A 21,152-nucleotide genomic window follows, 5' to 3' on the forward strand; every position below is an offset into this window, starting at 1 on the left:
TGGAAGTTTTTAAAAAAATCTGTGTTTATCAGGAGCTCAATGGTGTCCTTGCTGTTTTCCGTCCAGGTGTCAGCATTGGTTTTTAGGCAGCCAATGGTTGCTGGAGATTTGGCTAAATTTCTTCTGAGTCTGGATGCCTCTGCAGTAGATTCTATGCTACTGCAGAAGTTAGCCCATTCTCTTCGTTTCGATATTCTTATTTCCTTTTTGTATAGGCTTTGCTTCCTATGGTATATGTTCCAGGAAGCTTCGCTGTTGTTGTACTTAGATCTATTGAAATAAGGCCTTCCCGTTCTTTTAAGATTCGCTGGGGTTGTGTTCCACCAGGGGGGTTTGTGCTTTGTTTTGACTGTTCTGCTTGGGCAAACCTTTTTTATGGCTTCACTGCCTAGGTTATCTAGTTCTTGACCGTTGAGTACGTGCGTAGGTGAAGCATGTACGCTTCTATTAAGGAGTTTTTTGAAGTAACCTCAGTTGCTAAGTCTTAGATTTGTAATGTTCTCGGCGGGAGGACAGTCTAGAGTTATTGTAAATTTTATGTAACGGTGGTCTGAGATTGAGTATTCGACCCCCACTTTCCACGCTTCAAGCTGTTTAATCAGGGGATCCGATACTATTCATAGCTACCCTGAAGAACCAGTGCGCCCGCTATCTACGTTTTATTCAATGGCGTAAGAACTATAAAAAACGTATGCCTCACGTAAGATTTGCGCTTCAGTGCACAATGGAGACTTTACGGCGGTGAGATGAGACAAGAGCGGGAGAGCGGTGCAATGGGAGAGTGGTACCATGGTACAGAGTCGCTGTAGAATGGGTCTGAACGCATACATCGATTGATGGTTTTGGAGCGGTCTTACTTCAAAAGTTGCCTAAAGATAACCAATTCATCCAGTTTACTTACTACATAAATAAAAAACAGGGTAGAACGTTTAAGTCGTTACTCAGCTAAAGAGTGCAAGGGCCACATAGTAAAGCGCCATTCAATATATGACAGTGTGTGGGGCAGACCGATTTAAGCGTTATGGGCGTTTATACGCGTTATAGTGAGCGTGGCAAAGAAATATATATCAGTAAACATTTTTTTCATGACACTTGCACTGCGTACGAAGCAAAGTTAAAAAAAAACGCACTCAACTTGGTGGTGGGTTTTAGTTAAAGCCAAATTATTTAGGTCTCTATCGAGTTATTAAAGTCAACACAAGGACATTTATGATGTTGTAAAGGAATCGCTATCTTACGACGGGCCAAGATACACCACATCTTACGTCGAATATATGAAACCATGGATGAAAATACCCTCGGAAGACGACGAGGATAGATTCGCGACGCGATTAACGTATCGCAAAACGCTGTTTAATCTAATTTAAATTCATTTAAATAACTAAAATTATTGCCCAAATTACTTTTCACTATTTCTTATAAGTAAAACTAAAACAAGGAAGAACGCTGTAGTCGAGTACCTCGACTATTAGATACCCGTTACTCAGCTAAAGGTACCACTTTGGGTCAATCTATCGGTATTGACGAGACTAATTTATTTCAGTTAAAACTTGTTTTATAGCATGAAAATTGTGTTAACACTCGTATTACCATTCCGCACTCGGTACGGTTTAGTCTTAATAGTTCCGAAGTTCTCTTCGCGTCAATGATTGGCTATGTCTGGCGAGAGATGCGGCAGTGCTTAACATGTGTCCATGCTAGGCTCGCAAGTTTCTTATATTGGTTTTTAATGTTAAGCTTGCAGGTGGCCATCGGCATACCAATGTTTTCCTTGTCCGGAAGGAGAGGAACGGCAGTGCCATGCCTGGCCAGCTCATCTGCAATACAATTGCCTGTAATGTTCCGGTGACCCGGGACCCCTATCAGGTAAATTTTAAACTGCAGAGCCATCTCGTGCAGAGATTTGCGGCAGTTTGATATGGTGTGGGAGTTTGTATTGGTCGAGATAATCGACCTGATAGCCGCCTGACTATCACTATAGATGTTAATCAGTTTATTCTGACAGTTTGCATCGTTCAGAAGCATCAAAGCTTCAATTATGTTATATTAAGTTGTTCGGAGTATATACCTCCTCCGACTTGATTATTTAATTTTGAGCCGTCAGTGTAGAAATTGACTGCCTCTGTAAGGCCCGGCTGCCCTTGCTCCCAGTCTTCTCTGGTTGGGAGCAATGCTTCAAAGGGGGTGTGGATGTATTCAATAGGTTTGCATAGATCTGTACTGGGTGGGATCATTGTGTCTTGCTGGAGTATCCTGGCATGACCGTATATTTGGGGTTTCCACTGCCCTAAGTCCCTCATCCGAACCGCAGCTATCTTAGCTCGTTCCACGCCGGCTAAGTCCAGACTTGGAAGGTTCAGAATAGCATTTAGCTCCTCGTTGGGGGTGGTGCGAAGGGCTCCGCTTATGCATAAGGATGCCATTCGTTGTAGGTTTAGGTTTGTTGTGGTTGTCTGCTTCATTAGCGCGGGCCACCATATTGACACTCCGTAGAGCAGAATAGGCTTAACTATTGCTGTGTGTATCCAGTTGACGATTTTTGGGGACATGCCCCATTTCGTTCCGATGGCCTTTTTGCAGGAGTAGAGGGCAATTGTTGCCTTCCTCGTTCTCTCTTGGCTGTTTAGTCTCCATGTCAGACGCTTATCTAATACTAACCCCAAATACCTGGCGTTGTCACTGAAGGAGAGAGGGCAGTTATTTAATATTGGTGGGTTTAGTTGAGGAATCTTGTCTCTGTTTGTAAACAGCACCAGTTCCGTTTTCGAGGGGTTTACCCCTAGACCTCTTTCTCTTGTCCAGTCAGAGAGTATTTTAAGTTTGGCGGTTATTAGATCGCATAGTGTCTGAGGAAATTTTCGTGAGAAAATAATGGCTACATCGTCCGCATATGCCACAACCTTGCATCCGCCCCCTTCCATGTAGCACAACAGCTTATTTACTGCGATGTTCCATAGCAGGGGGGAGAGTACACCACCCTGAGGGGTTCCCCTGTTCACGAACCTTGTTGGTATAAAAAGAGAAAATTTTATAGTCGAGTGCCTCGACTATCATATACGCGTTACTTAGCTGAAGGGGATTGAGATATGCAAGCAGCAAAGCGAAATTGTAATGCGCCAGCTACCTGTAAATTATGTGCGTAACAGTTTTAGGAGGTTTGTGGGCATTTAAGTGAGCGTTGCAAACATTTTTGGGTCAATCGATTGGTATTGACGAGGCTTTTACATTTCAGTTAACATTATTATTAACATTATTATTTATTCCAGCATGACATGGCTAGATCAACTCGGCTAGTGATCCTGATCAAAAATATATACACTTTATGGGTAGGAAACTATACTTTTCGACGAATCTAGTATACTCCTTTACTCTAAGAGTAATTGGTATTTATAGTGGGACTTAGGAAAATAGGAAAAACCAATCCCAAAAAAAATACTGTTTTGCGTAAACTAAATAGGAAGAGCAAAAAGCTAGGAGCCTCTAACCTCAACTTCTACAATAAATCAAACATCTGCCATTCCGGTGTTTTCTCCGCAACGAATCATTTGATATCTTGAAGGAAATCTTGAATCTGGAATCTTGAACTTTCATTTCAAGAAGATGAAAACAGATGAAAATTAGATGAAAGCAGCGCTTTTGAAATACATGTTTTCTCCAGTAGAAACATCGTTTACAGAAATTTGTAGATTCTTATGAGACCACAAACGCTCGAATATTGATAGGTGATAGTGAAACTATAGTGAAGTGGCATGCGCAATTAAGGCAGTTGGCGCTGAAGCGTAAATATGGTAGTTTTTAGAAGCATTTGTTGTAAACCAATTTATTATGAGTCTTCCTAGTCCAATATTTGAGCGTTTGTAAATAAAAACGAGAAAGAACGCTATAGAAAAGGGAAATGGAGATATGCAAGCAGTAAAGCGAGATTGAAATGCGAAACCTACCCGCGATCGCAATATATAGTTATGTGGGCGGCAGACAGATGTAAGCGTTACGAATTGTTGTACTTCGTATGCCGATTACGACGGAGATAATATTGAAGTTGTTGGCGAGTACGACGCAACTGTAAAGTTACAAACACGTTGAGTCCACCTTTACTTGGAAGAAACTTTTAAAAACTTTTAATTTCGAATTGTAACAAGTAAATAATATAAATTTGCAAGATCCGCTCTCAATCATAGAAGAGAAAATTAAAAATGTTAAAATTTGTTCTATCATCAAAGTTAGAGTTAGAGTGGTTGTGGCATATTCGAGTAACAAACTTGCGCTGCGTACAAGGCTACGGAATCTAAATCTGAAATCCATATTCTCTATCTTTGATAGTTTCCGAGATATCCGCGTTAATACTTACGATTTTTTGAAGTTCGTTGGCGGTTTTTGGGCGTTATAGTGGGCGTGTCAAACTTTTTCTTGGGTATTGATAAGAACAATATATTTCAGTTAAAAGTTTTATTCTAGCATCAAAATTGTAGGAGCCACAGTTTTGGGCGTTTTGTGAGCTTTAGAGCTTTATACCCGTTACTCGTAGAGTAAAAGGGTATACTAGATTCGTCGAAAGTACGTAACAGGCAGAAGGAAGCGTTTCCGACCCCATAAAGTATACATATTCTTGATCAGGATCATTAGCCGAGTCGATCTAGCCATGTCCGTCTGTCCGTCCGGATGAACGCTGAGATCTCGGAAACTATAAGATTGGGATTAGGCATGCAGATTCCTGAGCTTCTTCTGCAGCGCAAGTTTGTTTCAGCAGAGTGCCACGCCCACTCTAACGCCCTCAAGCCGCCCAAAACTGTGGCTCCTACAGTTTTCATGCTTGAATAAAAATTTTAACTGAAATGTATTGTTCTCATCAATACCTATCGATTGACTCAAAAAAATGTTTGCCACGCCCACTCTAACGCCCACAAACCGCCCAAACCTGTGGCGCCCACAATTTTCATGCTAGATAAAAAAGTTTAACTGAAATGTATTGTTCTCGTCAATACCTATTGATTGATCCAAAAAAAAAGTTTGCCACGCTCACACTAACGCCCATAACGTTTAAATCTGTCAACCGCCGGTAGGTGGCGCATTTCGCTTTGCTGCTTGCATATCTCAATTCCCCTTTGGTCCCATGACCTGAGTAACGGCTATCTGATACTCGAGGTACTCGACTATAGCGTTCTTCCTTGTTCTTTTTTATATTTGGCCAAACTGCGACTCAATGCACAAAAATGAATATTTTTGAAATATACCATTGACTACGTAGGGTTTTCTATTAAAAAAATGGTCAAATAACACGGAGCTTCGTGCCATTACTTATACCATATAATATTTATACCTTCGTAAAATAGTTGAATTCGGCGCAAAAAGTTTACATTAAAGGACAAGCCCACGGGTACAGAAATGGGCAGCCATTTTAGTATGTTTTAAAGTTTTTTGAGTATGTCAAGGGCCCAAAGAATGTATCAGATGGTCCATCTAGAAAGCCACAAATGAAGAAGGTCAAAGATTATGAGGAAAATATCTTTATTCAATTCATTCAATCTGATACCGTTTTTAAAATGGATTTTAAGGATTATTATTGAACGTTTCGTATGCAAACAAGGATGGGTCCCTATACAAAACAACCAGTAAGGAGTTTTCTAGTTTCAGGAGCAGGGCAAGTGAACTATCAGTTTAATTCGATTGCATTTCATTGGGATATCGAATATAAGCTCCCACCAAAATAAGAAAGCAAGTGTTACTTGAGATTTTGAGGCCTGGAGATGACTTTATCCTTTACGAAAAGAATGTTGAGAGACTTGTTTTGCAGATACGGCTTAGAAGCCGTTTTGGTGAACGACAATGGTCTCCAGTTCACGTTAGATGAATTCAAGCCCTTCATGTTGTATAATGGCGTGCGGCATAACTCTTGGACATTCTTTAACAAACGGACAAGCTGAAAACGTCGAAAAAACTGTAAAAAAAACACTTTACGCGAACCGATAACCATCAAGAATTTGACACCATTTTAAACACATTTTTGATAAGCTGTAGAAAACAAAATGCATTGCACAACAGATCAGTTATTTCTGTGTTGAATTTTAAAAACAAGATCTTCCTTCTTAAAACCGCTTTCAATGATGTCCATATTAAACCAGGGGCAGGGGACAACGCCGAATAAGAATTAAGTCCATTTAAGACCTTATATGATGAATATATTGTGACCTTGCCACTGTTTCATGACATGTTTTTGGAATTAGTACATAATGAACTATATTTAATCAGCCACAAGCCCAAACTTTTTTGCTTTGATAGTTTTCGAGATATCAGCGTTCATATTAATTTTTTGAAGTTTTTGGACGGTTTGTGGGTGTTAGAGTGGGCGTTACAACATACGTATTGTTTTCAGGAAATTTATCCCGAAACGCAGAGCCAAGCCTTTGTTCAAGTAGGAACATGCACAAGTTGCTTGTCTACATCTCATAATTTTTAAAGCTGTGGATCACTGGAGACTGTCGAGTTTGCCAACAACGGCGTCATTCAATGTTATTGTGTGTGTCTGGCGCAGTAACCACTACAGGCAACGACAATCCCAGAGGATACGTTATGCTCACGACCGTTAAAGTATCATTACAGGGGCCAACGGGTAACATGTCGCGATGGAATAGATTCCAAATCTCAGGTGAATCTTATCTCAAGGAGAAAGGAAAAGGACTGCTACCATCGGCGGGCACGGGTAGGAGCAATCCTCTCTGCGTGTCGCCAGCGGTCGAACCCCTCGGATGACGGTAGCAGGTCATCTCAGTGCTAATGCTATTGCCATGACGTCTCAGGCAAAGTTAATCCGTACGGGTACCGTTGTTGAAGTAGACTCGGGCTCGGAGAGCGTGCTACACGAAGCCGAAACAGGCCATACCCATTTCCCTTAACCAGGTTCCAACTCCCCGCGTAGGGAAGGGCCGAAGTGTACAAACGACGGGATGAAGGCTAAGGCACAATACAAGGCAGCCCTCAAGATCAAGAGCCGGCTCCAGGGCAAAGCGGCCCTCTCCCAGGAGGAGAAGGAAAAGCTAGCCTGGGCAGAGAAAAGGATTGATAAAAGGAATGCTGAATCTCGCAAGCATACCCACGATGGCGTCGACGGGCGGACTTGCGAACAAGGTGGAGGAGCTGCTTGCCATCAAAAGGCAACGCTCAGCGAAAACGCGGACCCAAGGAGGCAGGCCCTTCGCCATCCAAAGTAGCAAGGAAGCCCAACAGGAAGGCCAAGGTCAGTGACGTAGTCAACCGACACCTGATCGTGGCACTCATTGATAGGAACGACGAGAATGGGAAGATGACGAAGGCGCGCTTGAAGATCGTCCATGCGCGACTCGTTGAGTCCCTTTTTGCACGGATGGAAGAGGCATCCACAGCCCCCATGCCCATTCGGCGGTGTAGGGTAGTTGAACGGTGTCAAGTCTTAAAAAGCAACGACGATCAGACCAGAAAGTGGCTGACGCAAACGGTCTGCCAACTGGAGGCGTAGTGGGAAAGGGCCAAGCTAGAAGTGGTGGACAAGGAAAAAATCCCAACCATACCGAAGGCGAAAGTGCTCTTCCCCGTCGCAATCCAAGGGCATCGGGCGCTAAAGCTGCTCCAACGGCAGAACCCACACGTCCCAAAGGCGAATTGAAAGATTCTGCACATGGCCAGCCCACTACCCAACGAGGGGGGCCAAGGTGCGGTTCTCCAGATATTCAAGAAGGCGGAGGATCTGCTGTACCCAAGATTCGGGAAGGTGGCGTGGGGAATGGGTAGTGTCTACCTGCGTCTTAAGAAGCGCCACCCCAACGACAAAGGCGCACACATCCTGCAGGCTGGCGAGGTAGAGAAGGACCTAGGTCTGGAAGCCATCTTGGAAGCCGCCCTGGACCTTGCGCTAGACGACTCGGAGGACGAAGAAGACGGTGTACTGACTGTCATTGCCAACCCGCCGAGCAAAGATGAGCCAGCCACCTATGACATCGAGGGTGCTCGCGTTGGCGGAGTCTGGGCCCGTCGACATAGCCTTGCTTCAAGAGCCATGGATTGCCTCGGACAATATCGTGGCCGGACTAAGGTCCTCAAACTAGAATGCATTCTACCCACCAACGGTAAGCCGGTAAGCCGGTAAGCGCCGTACATTTGCGAAAGGGTATCCATGCTAACCTTATGCCTCATTACAGCTCTGATGACTTGACTACTGTGATGCTAGAAAGCGAGGAGCAGCGCCTCTTGGTAGCCTCTTGATACATGCCAAACGACAGACCGGCGCTACCAGACGATCGGAGCAGCTTGAGGAAATTGTGCTCAAAGGATGACCAACTCCTCATTGGTGCAGATGCCAATGCACACCACAACGAGTGGGGAAGCTTCGACATCAACGATAGAGGTGAGTCACTCTTAGACTTTATTCTATCTACTTATTTATATATAGTAAACGTGGGGGAGGAACACACCTTTGTAGGTCCTACCTCGTCAAACGTGCTATAACGTAATATATCGCTTGTAAAGGGACAGAGTACTTTGGTCTTTAAATGGAGAGTCCTAAAATCACCATCCTCCTCAGACCATAGGTTTATTCAGTTCAGGTATGATTTTAAAAGTACTCCAAAGGTAACTCTCTATAGAAACCCCCGGAACACGAACTGGGAAAGTTTACAAGGAAAGTTTACTCGAAACTCGCGACTAGCCCGGACGAAGAAAACTCCATGAAAGACATAGAAACGTCCCTAGAGACCCTGTCCAAGGAATTACTAGATGCGTATCACGCATCATGCCCGACATCAAGAATAAGGAAGAAGGACAAGCCACCGAGGTGGAATCGGGAACTGACACTCAAAAGAAATAATCTCCGAGAATTCTTCAAGATCGCCAAAAAGGCAGACAACGAGATTATCAACGGGTAATTTAAATCCTAGTTAGGGATTACATGAAGGAATGACGCAGTGCTCAGAGAAGCTCGAGGAGAAACTTCTGATCCAGCATCAATAACGTCCCGGAAACAACTAGACTCTGGAGTCTGCTTTCGAAGGAACCTACCATACAGAGTCAGCTAAAATGCGACGACGGACAGTGAACTGAGGGCAGTGAAGAGACCCTAACAGCACTTATGCAATCGCTTTTCCCAGGATGCACGGATGTCCTAGACGTCAGCACGCATCAGGTCATAGCAACTGGCAAAGAGCGCCCCCCGAACGATCTAATAACACCTGGAAAAATCAACTGGGCCATAGACTCCTTTGCGGGCTATAAGGCACCAGGACTAGATGGAATATTTCCAGCCATGTTACAGGTGCCCAAGGAATGGATCACCCCATGGCTATATGAAATATACTCGGCATGTCTAAGCACGGGCTATTCGGACGACATAGGCATAATTATTACGGGAGTCTGTCCATCGACCCTCCATAATGGAATTAACACTCTGGGAGGTATGTGAGTGGGCGGAAAAGGGGGTCTCAGTATCATTGCTGATAAGACGGACCTTACTCTCTTTACTAAGAGATAAAAGGTGCCGAAATGGAACCCCGAAAATTGGCGCAACCAGGCTGACCCCTAAAACACAGGTTAAATACCTCGGCACAGTACTCGACATCAGGTAACATGACGACGCAATGTTTCGGGCATAGTTTAATCGGCCGAAGCATGATCAACAAAACGGACTTCATGGTCCCCAACCTCGCTCATGGGCCCAGACGACTGGAAAACGGGTCGGGACCAGACTCAACACCTCAACATATACACAGACGGCTCCAAGATGGAAGGGATAGTAGGAGCGGGCTTATACTGTACGGACCCTGAAATAAAGCTGTCTTATAAGCTACCCAGCGATTGCAGCATATTCCAGGCAGAAATCTTCGCCATAAGAAAATCGGCAGGTGGCTCAAAATATAAGCCGACCACAAGATGTGATCAACTTGTTCGTGGACAGCCAAGCGGCGATACGATCGATGCAGTCGTCAACGGTCAGTTCCAAAAATGTAATGGCGAGCAGGGAGTCACTAGATAGCCTCAGCACGACAAAGTCAGTACGGATCTATTGGGTTCTCAGTCACCAGGGCATCGATGGCAACGAGGCAGCTGAGGAAGGCGTAGAGCTAACGAACGACAGAACGGAGAACGCGCATATCTCCCTCCGAACGCTACAAAGCGCCCTGGTGAAACAAGCGGACACGCGAGCAAAAAGCAGGTGGAGGAATGTTACGACTTGGCGAATCCCAAGAATTATGTGCAAAGAACGCAACGATAAACTCAGCCACTATGTACTGCATCTACCACGTAAAGACTGCAGACCGTTAGTGGGAATCCTCACAGGCCACTGCCTGGCCGCATCTCACGCAACCACACTCAGAATATTGATTCGAGAGCTATCGAAACCCTGGAATATTTTATCTGCAATTGCCCGGCTTTCTCACGAGCAAGAAGAAGATACCTCGGTGCCCCAGTACTAGCATCACTGGGATACGCCTCCAGCAGGAAACCAGGCGAACTTCTTGCCGTCGCCACAAAAACCTATTAAGTTATCTCAAGGTTCATACACATCAATCGGACAACTAAGGGCCATATTTCCCTACGCGTGGCCCCGTGGGAGCCGTCCGGGTTAACCTAACCTAACCAAGCAACCTTTAATCCTATTTAAGTGTTGGAAGGTTACTTTTAATTTGTTTAGCTGACTTTTATGATATTATATTCAGCTCAAGCGTTGGGTGATATGTGATTTCAGGTAACGTAATTGTAGAGGTTCTGACTATGCAAACACAATATGGACTGTAAAAAAATTACAAGTCCAGTAACCGTCCTAGCATATTTCGAACATGGCTTGCTCGAGAAAACGAAATATCAAGCAATCCGTCAAGAAAATCATGCTGCGCCGAAGGTAATAATACAATTTTGTTAGCTTCGTACTCTTTAAAAAAAATGACTACAGATCAAAATTTGATCAGCACGGAGTTGCAAAGTGAGCAACAGGAATACCAATCTTAAGTAATGACATATTCCTAGCATAATAAAACATAAACTGTTCAACGATTACGTCACCAACCTGAGTTTTGCTGGGGATATAGGCGGACGTTAAGTCAACATGCGGCGTTGGATTCAGTGTTTTATTATTAACCTCAGATTTTCCGAGTATCTCGGGCGGCAAAATATAGCTAAGTGCACATCGGTGAGCCGAATTTTGTTTAGCCTCCGACCTTGATACCATTTGCGCATGTATGGTGTAGTATAGCGAATACCCACTGTACCGATACCAACAGCAGACGCGAATAGCTAGTTGTAAGACACTCGAATTTTGATCATCAAAGAATAAACATCTTGCCGTGCCCGATGGCCACTGAAACCAAATTTAAATAGTTTTCAGGGTTCAACATCTAATTATCTTATGAGAATGAGAGCAATTAATACATTGCGACCGTGACAGTTATGTTGGATCCGGAGACGAAACAAAGATTAAAAATGCGAGGGAAACTAGAAGAGAGCTAACCAAGCAAGTGTAAAGGTTTGCCGCTACATCCACTTGTGTAAAAGAAGTACGAGCGAAAAATGTTTTCGTGAAACAATGTGTGTCTATTGTGTCTAATCAGACAGAAATGAGATATTATATCTAATGACACAAATACAAACAAAACGAAAAAAAATAAATGCAACGAAATAAAATAAAACTGAATAAAAACAGTTACTGTCTGTGCGAGGACCAGCACCGGCGTTGCCTGAGCCCATAGGCCAAGGACAACTGTAGCAGGATAAAAGTGTCTAATCAGACAAAAACAAGATATTCTATCTAATGACACAAATACAAACAAAACAAAAGAAAATAAATTCAACAAAATAAAATAAAACTGAATAAAAACAGTTAGTGCCTGAGCCCATAGGCCAAGGACAACTGTAGCAGGATAAAAGTGTGGAAGGCATGGCAAATCCTCCTACACCCACGAGGGAAATCTAATGAGTATTAACAATGACGTTGGACGATGCACCGAGCCTACAAGAAGCTCTAGAGGTGGATGGACCACGCCCCCTCAAAATAGCTGAGTACAGGGCACGTCAACAAAAGAGAACCAAACCCAATAAGAAGATAGGCGTCAAGAGGTGGTTGGCTAAGGAGTTAATCAAGACGGAGAGGCAGCAGTACACAAAACCGAGCTAGCTAAAACTGAATGCCAATTTCGCACTGGTGCGAAGTAAGGCAACACAGGCTGCATTAACTGCCAATGCCCAAGTTACCTTTAATATTAAACTCTTCTACCCAAGCCGATAAGTGAAAGCACTGTTTGAAAACTACTTACCCCTGTTAGGCTTTGTACTAAAATCATATGGCTGATATTTTAATTGTATAGAGCGACACATTAAAAATCTGCCAAGTGAGAAAAAAAAAAACAAGACTAAAACATGCCTTTTATAAATTCAAGCATTATTGAAAGTTAAAAAAAAAATAAAAAAATATATTTTAATAATTCCCGAAAAAAATATTAATATTTCTTATTTATGGCCGATAAGAAAACAAGAATGAACGTAGAGGCAGTAATTAATAACTATATGAGGGATCCAAATTTTAGTGAAAGAATAATAACACTGGTCTCAACGACCCCGATTACTGTCTATGAGTTACAAAAACTTATATATGTCAGCATATAATTTAGAAAGCTCACCATTAATACATTGCTCTAATAAACAAAAAGCGATGGTATTGAGCACCATCGCGGGTGTCTATGTAAGAACATTTTTAAGCGGTCATTACAGTAGTATACAAGAATAATGGAGTTAATTATATATGGATCTAAATAAATATATATGAATCTAAATAAATTATAAGTCGTTTACGCAAAATAGATCAATACAACAAACCACTATAAATAAACATGCAGAAATATTAGTAACTCGCTTCAACAATGCGCGTATACTAATACATGAGCAAAGAGATCGACTAGATAATAATCGTTGGTCTGAAGTAACGAAATTTCAATCGAACTTAAAAACTATAAAAGAAACGTATAATTTAAATATTTCAATACCAACCATACTAAATACCCCTTTGAAAGTAGAAACTGGGGAAGAATTGGAATCATCAGATCCACCAGTCGACACAGTAGAGGCAGAAGAATCTGAATTTGGTAGCCAGAAGTAGAAGAGAAAGATTTAAATAATCTTGCAATTCCAGCTGTACTTTTTCAATCTGAATTATCAGATCAGGAACCAGCTCATTTCGATTGCGAAATCGGACAACACCAAATAATAATAATTACGGAAGATGCTGTTGCCCAACGGGCATATATTAAGGAAATAGCAAATGCTATCCCAAAATTCCACGGATAAAAAATCAACCTTCAAAGATTTATCATAACCTAACCAAAGGCACATTTGAAGAGATAGCTGCTTAAGTCATAAAATCAAAAATAGTGGGCTCAACTTTGTACAAAGTGCCAGATGAACCCACTATGAACGGAATTATAAAAAAATTGCAAGACAACATTATCGGCGAAACATCCGACGTAGTCAAAGCAAAAATGACAAAAAGTACTCAAAAAGGAAAAACAACAGAAAAAGTCCCAACTGAAATTGAAAGCTACTTGAAGCTTCGAATATTGATGAAAGATTACTCGCTGAACACGCAGAAAAATTCAGCACCGAGGAGGCTATAAGCACAATGGTCAAAAATTGTAAGCATGGCCGACTCAAAACAATCCTTAAGGCAGGCAACTTCTCATCAATGAATGAGGCTGTCACCAAGTACATAAAATGTAGTACTGAAATGACTGGTAATGCCAACGCAATACTATTTGTAAGAAAGGCACAGGCCTATAAAGGTAACAACATCGGATGTGCTACCGTGGTAAAGAAAATGGTCGTGGTAACTATCAAAATAATGAGTATACAATACGAAATATACAACCGAAATAGCGGATACAGCCAAAATAATGGTTATAATCGAGACTATAACAACCAGACCAATAACTATAATAGAGGTCGTGGAAATTATAGAGGAAACAACAACAACCAAAATTACAACAAATACGGCAACCCACAAAAAAACAATAATGTCGGCTTTACCCAGCCAGTTTCGGGAAACTCACACACCCCTTTAGATACGAGAAATTAACAAGGACGAACGCTATAGTCGAGTGCCCCGACTATCAGATACCCGTTACTCAGCTAATGGGACCAAAGGAAATGGAGATATGCAAGCAGCAAAGCGAGGTTGAAAATCTGAGATCCCATTTCGCTATCTTTGATAGTTTCATATTTACGAGATTTTGAAGTTTGTTGGCGCCCTGTGGGCGTCAAAGAGGGCGTGACAAACTTTTTAGGGTCAATCGATAGGTATTGATGACAGCAATACATTTCAGTTCAAATTTTTATTCTAGCATCAAAACTGTGGGAGCCACAGCTTTGGGCGGTTTATGGGCCTTAGAGTGGGCGTGGCACATTTCTGAAACAAACTTGCGCAGCGTAGGATTCTCAGGAATCTGCATGCCTAATCCCAGTATTGTAGCTCTTATAGTTTCCGAGGTCTCACCGTTCATACGGACAGACGGACATAGCTAGATCGACTCGGCTAGTGATCCTGATCAAGAATATATATACCTTATAAGAACACTTCCTTCTGCCTGTTACATACTTTCCGGCGAATCTAGTGTACTCTTTTACTCTACGAGTAACGGGTATAAAAATACCAACGGCTTACACAATTAATCTCAATCTCCATATCTTCGTACCATTTATTCAGAAACAGGGAAGCAGCTTATGTTCCTTGTGGATACGGGAGCAAATATTTCGCTTTAAATGAAAATACAGATACCTGTAACAATACACAATTCCATATAATTTTCATATAATAAATCAAGATTTTGCGATTCCATGTGATGGAATAATAGGAATCGATTTTATAAAAGAATTAAATTGCAAAATAGATCTTAAACCTACAGAGGATTGGTTTATAATAAGACAAAATAATATAGACATTCACATTTATATTCCAATAACATATACTTCTGGCAATAACACAATACTTCTACCAGCCAAATCTCAAGTAATACGAAAAATCAAAAAATGTCCGATACTGATACTATATTAATACCAAATCAGGAGATTCAACCTGGTATTTACGTTGCCAATACTATCACATCAAAACAGAATACATTTGTCCGATTACTCAACACAACCAGTACTGATCAATTGATTAGTATAAAAAATTTAAAATGTGAACCAATTTGCGATTATAATGTAATTCAAAACACTCCAAGTTCAATATGAACAACAATTAACGGAACTATATGGAAAATATACTGCCGTATTCGGTCTTGAAATTGAATCAATAACAACAAATAATATTTACAAGCAGAAATTGTGATTAAAGGACGATGAACCGATTTATATAAAAAATTATCCAAGCCCGCACCGCCAAAATAAGGAAATTCACAAACAAGTAAGAAAACTAACTAACTAGTCGAACCATCTGTACCAAAATCCAACAGCCCAATTCTACTTGTCCCAAAGAAAGCCCTTCAGGGTTCAAACGAAAAGAAATGGCGACTAGTAGTTGACTATCGTAAAATCAACAAAAAACTTCTGTCTGATAAATATCCACTCCCAAGAATTGATGATATTTTGGACCAACTAGGTAGAGCAAAGAATTTCTCATGCCTTGATTTAATGTCAGGTTTCCATCAAATTGAACTAGAAGAAAATTCAAGGAACATAACGTCGTCGAGCGATTACCTTTCGGTTTAAAAATAGCCCAAATTCGCCTTTCCCGGCGATCGCTGCCGACATTATGTGTGGAGGGCTCGATGCGACCATCACGAAGAAGTTCGTCTACCTGTCCATTCATGGTCGCCATAACTGTTGGGTTCTTCGGGTAACATCGCTCCCGAGCGGGTAGTTGGCCTTCGCTCTGACCACTTTCGCTGTTCCAGACCGCCTCTTTGTTGAGGTCGGGCAGGGCGTCAGCGCGTACTGTTGTCTTTCGTTGACTCTCCTCGGTGGACCCGTCGTTGTCGAGCCTTGCTGAGAGTTCTTCGCCTGATGTGGCTTCCGGGTCCCACTCCCGAAGGGGGTGTGTCTGCTGGGGCAACTTACTCATGGTACTGGTTGCTTGTTCATGGTACGGTGTGTCGGCTGTGGTGGAAGTTACTAGCGGTTTTGGTTGTAGACTATGCATCTCTCCTCCGCATCCTATAGTGGCCCGGTTAGAACAGGAAAACCATTCCTAGTAGGAAGTCGTCGATAGCATCACAAGTTGGCTAGGGTTTAGGCCATCCGGGCGCTGATAAGACCGTGAGTCGCTGGTCGTATGCATCCGCCGCTCATTTTCTAACTGTGGTTGGGGATATTCCCTGGGTTAGTCAATCGTGAGGATCCCGATTTTCCCGGTTGATGACGCCTTCGTAGGTGACTAACAGGTGCGTTAGTTCACCGAAATGGATCTGGAAGTCCTGTCTCCTAGTGGTCAACTGGTACTCCGGCAGCATGTTGTCCAGTTTCTGCTCTGAATTGTATTCGGCCCGGCACATCAATAATCGACCAAATATTTCGAAGGTTCCTCGACGGTTCCTGTGACGTCGATGCCAAACTCTGCGAGTACGGCTTCCAGCTCATGCTTCTTGCGTTAGGATATCCATGTTACACCCATGATATTGTTTTGATATGATTGATCCTACTTTATTATTATTTTTTTCTCTCCTTTAATCGACACTCCATTGAGGGGACTGTACTTTTGGGACCAAAGATAAACACTGCTGGCCGTTCTATTCTATATTTTAATTCCAATCATGACCGAGCAACATCTCGCAACTAGCCGACAATTCTCAGTCAAGAAATTTAAACTCGAAAAAATGATCTTTCCTTTCCCACCTGCAAGCAAGTATGTGCGATCTCTTCTAACCAACAATCTCCTTTATTCTATGATTTGGTGTCTCCTTTATCGATTTGATAGTGTCCTATTGGTTACACTTGTATCAAATATTTTTCAAAACCAATACTTCTCATCTCTTCCAACGAATGAAAAGTCGATGTAACCAACTAGAATTACACAGAGAAAAAACGGAACAATACCCGATTGATATTGTCTCCTCAATTTTCAAATATCACCTTTTACATATCAAATTGATACGAATTCATATCAATATGATACGGACTCATATCAACATTTCTAATGGATATGATTTGTATCATTTTAATATAAGCTCGTATTAATTTGATATGATTTTCATATCAAACGTAACATCGAAAAGTCTTCGAAAAAAAAGTATGACTGTGCTTTCGTTTTTTTGTGTATTTATGGTAGGTTAGGTTTGGGCGGCTGTCGGACTATAGTCCTTAGACCTCAATGGGTCCGTTGTGATACCGCATGATCTCGTTTCTTCCTTCTCTAGGGTCCCGTTTCTAGTAGCTTCAGCTTGTGTTAGGCTGATCAGCATGTCTTCCACCCGAAAGATTTAATAAAGGCACTTATGCTTTTGAGATTAATCTCCGATATTTCGGTAAGATCGTCGATGAAGGGACTTCCTAAGTGTTTTAGTCTGAGTCTGCATAGGGCTGGGCAGAAGCAGAGAAGGTGTTCTACCGTTTCCACTTCTTCCTCATCCCTACAGCTTCTGCAGAAATCATTTTGCGGGGCTTTTAGCCTGCCGGCATGCGCGCCAACAAGCCAGTGGCCTGTAAGAGCTCGGATCAACATGCCACACTCTGTGCGGCTGAGCTTGAGTAACTCCGAGGTTTTCTTGTTGTTTATCACAGGCCATGTCTGGTGAGAGATGCGACACTGTGGTGCGTTTTGCCAATGGGTGTTGGCTAGTGTGTTGAAGTGGTTTTTTATGTTAAGCTTGCAAGTAGCCATGGGCATACCGACATTTTCCTCTCCTGGTAGGAGAGGCTTGGTGGTGCCCTGCCTGGCTAATTCGTCCGCTATGCAGTTGCCTACGATGTCCCGGTGTCCCGGAACCCATATTAGGCTGATAGTAAACTGATTTGCCATCTCGTGGAGAGATCTGCGACAGTCTGCTATTGTACGAGAGTTGGTGTTTGTCGAGTAGATCGACTTAATAGCCGCTTGGCTGTCACTATATATGCTTAGGTGTCCTCTCTGGAGGCTAAGGTTCCTTAAACAGGTTAGTGCTTCTTTTATAGCGTGGACCTCCGCCTGAAAGACGCTACAGTGGTTCGAGAGCCTGAATGACTTCCTGATATCCAATTGTTCGGAGTATACACCTCCGCCGACTTGTCCTTCTAATTTGGAGCCATCTGTATAGAAACAGATTGCGTCCGTCGTGCCCGGTCGGCCCTGTTCCCATTCCTCTCTATCAGGAATCAGGGCCTCAAAGGGTGTGTGACTATATTCAATAGATTTGCATAGATGCGTGATTTTCGGATTCGATTTATCATGCTGGAGAATTTTAGCACGGCCATATAATTGGGCTTTCCACTGCCCTGTGTCCCTCAGTCGAATAGCTGCCGATTTGGCCCTTTCCATGCCTGCTAAGTCCAGGCTAGGGAGGTTCAAGATCGCATTCAGCGCTTCATTCCGGGTGGTTCGAAGGGCTCCACTAATACACAAAGCCGCCATTCGCTGTACTTTGTTTAGAGGAGTCAGTATGCATTGTTTGTGTAAGGCGGTCCACCACAGAGCCACTCCGTACAGTAGGATTGGCTTGACTACCGCTGTGTATATCCAGTTAACTATTCTTGGGGACATGCCCCATCTTAGCCCGATTGCTTTTTTACAGGAGTAAAGTGCAATTGTCGCTTTTTTGGTTCTCTCTTGGTTGTTTAAGCCCCATTTGATGCGTTTATCTAGTACTAACCCCAAGTACCTGGCGTGATCGCTAAAGGAGAGATTACAATTGTTTAAAATGGGTGGGTTAAGTTGAGGAATTTTGTACCTATTCGTAAATAGAACAAGTTCTGTTTTCGAGGGATTTACCCCGAGTCCGTTCGCTATCGTCCATTCCGATAGCATTTTAAGTTTAGCGGTCATAAGATCGCAAAGTGTTTGTGGATATTTTCCATTAAAGATGATGGCGACGTCGTCTGCGTATGCCACGACCTTACAACCTCCTCCCTCCAGAATCCGCAGTAGTTTATAGTGGCGGCTCAACTCCTAGTTCTGTGAGAGATTCTGTTATAGCGGTGGGAAGCACGTTATTGAAGGCTCCCTCTATATCCCGGAAGGCGATCAGTGTGTATTCCTTGATGTTGAGTGATTTCTCGATGCTGTTTACCACCAAGTGTAGCGCCGATTCGGTTGACTTACCTTTGGTGTAAGCGTGTTGTGCTTCTGATATTTGTGTCGGGTCTACGGTGGCCCTTATGTGTAGGCTTATCATTCTTTCAAAGCTCTTAAGCAGGAATGATGTTAGGCTTATTGGCCTAAAATCCTTTGCTGTGGTGTGAGTGGCCTTCCCTGCCTTGGGAATGAAAACCACCTTTGTTTCTTGCCATGCTGTTGGTAGTTCTCCTACCGCCAGGATGGATTGGAAGATTTTTTTCAACCAGTTTATGGCTATTTGTCCTGCTTGCTGGATGTGAGCCGGTGTTATCCCGTCCGGTCCCGGCGATTTGTATGGTTTGAAACTATGAATGGACCATTTCATATTGCGGTCTGATAGGAGTGGATCTATTTCGATTCCCTCTCCTGTTCCTCTTTCAGGTGGATGACCTGCTTGTTGGCTCCCCGGGAAGTGAGCGTCTAGGACCAGGTCCAAGGACTCTTTACTGGAGTCTGACCATGATCCATCTGCTTTTTGAAGATAGCCCAAGGGCGCGGCTGTCTTAGAGAGTATTTTCCTGAGCCTTGCGGCATCAGTTGTTTTTTCTATGTCAGAGCAGAAGGTCTGCCATGCCGTTCGTTTTGCTCTTCTAATGGCCTTTTTGTAAGAGGCTAGTTCAATCTTGTAGTTCAGCCAATTGGTGTCCTCATTTCCCGCCTTTGCTCTGTTAAACAGGCATCTGCAGTTGGTTCTGAGGATAGATAGTTGTTGGGTCCACCAGGGGGGTTTTTTCCTTCCTCTTGGTTTCTCTATGGGGCATGCCACTTTGAAGGCAGTGTTGCATGCCTCTGTGAATTTGTATACTGTTTCGTCCAGCTCATGTGGGTTTGTGATGCTTTCTGAGGAGGATATTTGTCAGAACTTCTTTGTACCTGTGCCAGTCTGCTCGTCTGGGGTTGGCGAAGCTGACCGGCAAGGGTGAATCAAGGGACAATGCGGTTTCTATGAATCTATGGTCCGAGAAGGAGTGCTCGTCAGAGACTGCCCAGTTTTTGACTGCGCCTACGAGTGAATCTGATACCAAAGTTAGATCTATGATCGCTTGGCAAGTTTTAGTTATGAATGTAGGGACATTGCCCCTATTGCATAAGAATAAGTTCGAATTTAGAATAAAATCAAAAAGAGACTCACCTCTGTCATTGACGTTTGGGCAACCCCACTGGGTGTGATGGGCGTTGGCGTCACAGCCTATTACCAAACCTTTTGAGCTTTTCGCATTCCTCTGACCAGCGCATCTGGGGGGTTTTCCTTTTCAAAGGCCAAGTAGGCCGATAGTACCCTTATAGAGCCATTTTGCAGCTCCACGATTACTGCGGTGTTGTCTCCGTTGCTGTAATTGCGAAGCAGAAATATACTAAGATTCATTTTGGCTAATATGCAGGTTCGAATTTTACCTTCTTTGGGGAAAGGACTCCACTTCCTTCCACTTGTTCCTGGGAAACCAGCCCTCCGGATTGCCCTTGTCAATAAGACCGAGTAAGATGGCTGGATCTTAGATCTCTTCGCCGATGGTCCGTGTAGTTCGAGGGACCGCTGCCTTTCCGCCTGAGCCCCTTCTTGAGTGGGCTTATCCTGCCCGTAGTTAGGAAGCACCTTCCTTGCCCATTCTACCTTCTTTAGCCATTCAGGCATAGGGGTGGCAATGTGGCTCCTAGTATGAGAGCGCAGAGTCTGGGCGGCAGTCCGCCTTTCTGAGTAAGTATATTTATTGGCGCCAGCGGGTGGCCCGAGCGCATTGGCAGTGCCCACCGCTGCTTTAGGCGCAGAAGCGCCCGTGGCGGAGGCTTTCGCGGCTGGCTTTCTGCCACCCGTCATCCCCAGTTTGGGATAAGGCCCTTTCGGAACCGTGCTGGTGCGGATATTGGAACCAGTGTTCAGCTTATCCGAGTGTTTTGTAAGAGTTCC

This window comes from Drosophila suzukii, chromosome 3, assembly GCF_043229965.1.
Source record: "Drosophila suzukii chromosome 3, CBGP_Dsuzu_IsoJpt1.0, whole genome shotgun sequence".
Taxonomy (NCBI): Eukaryota; Metazoa; Arthropoda; class Insecta; order Diptera; family Drosophilidae; genus Drosophila; species Drosophila suzukii.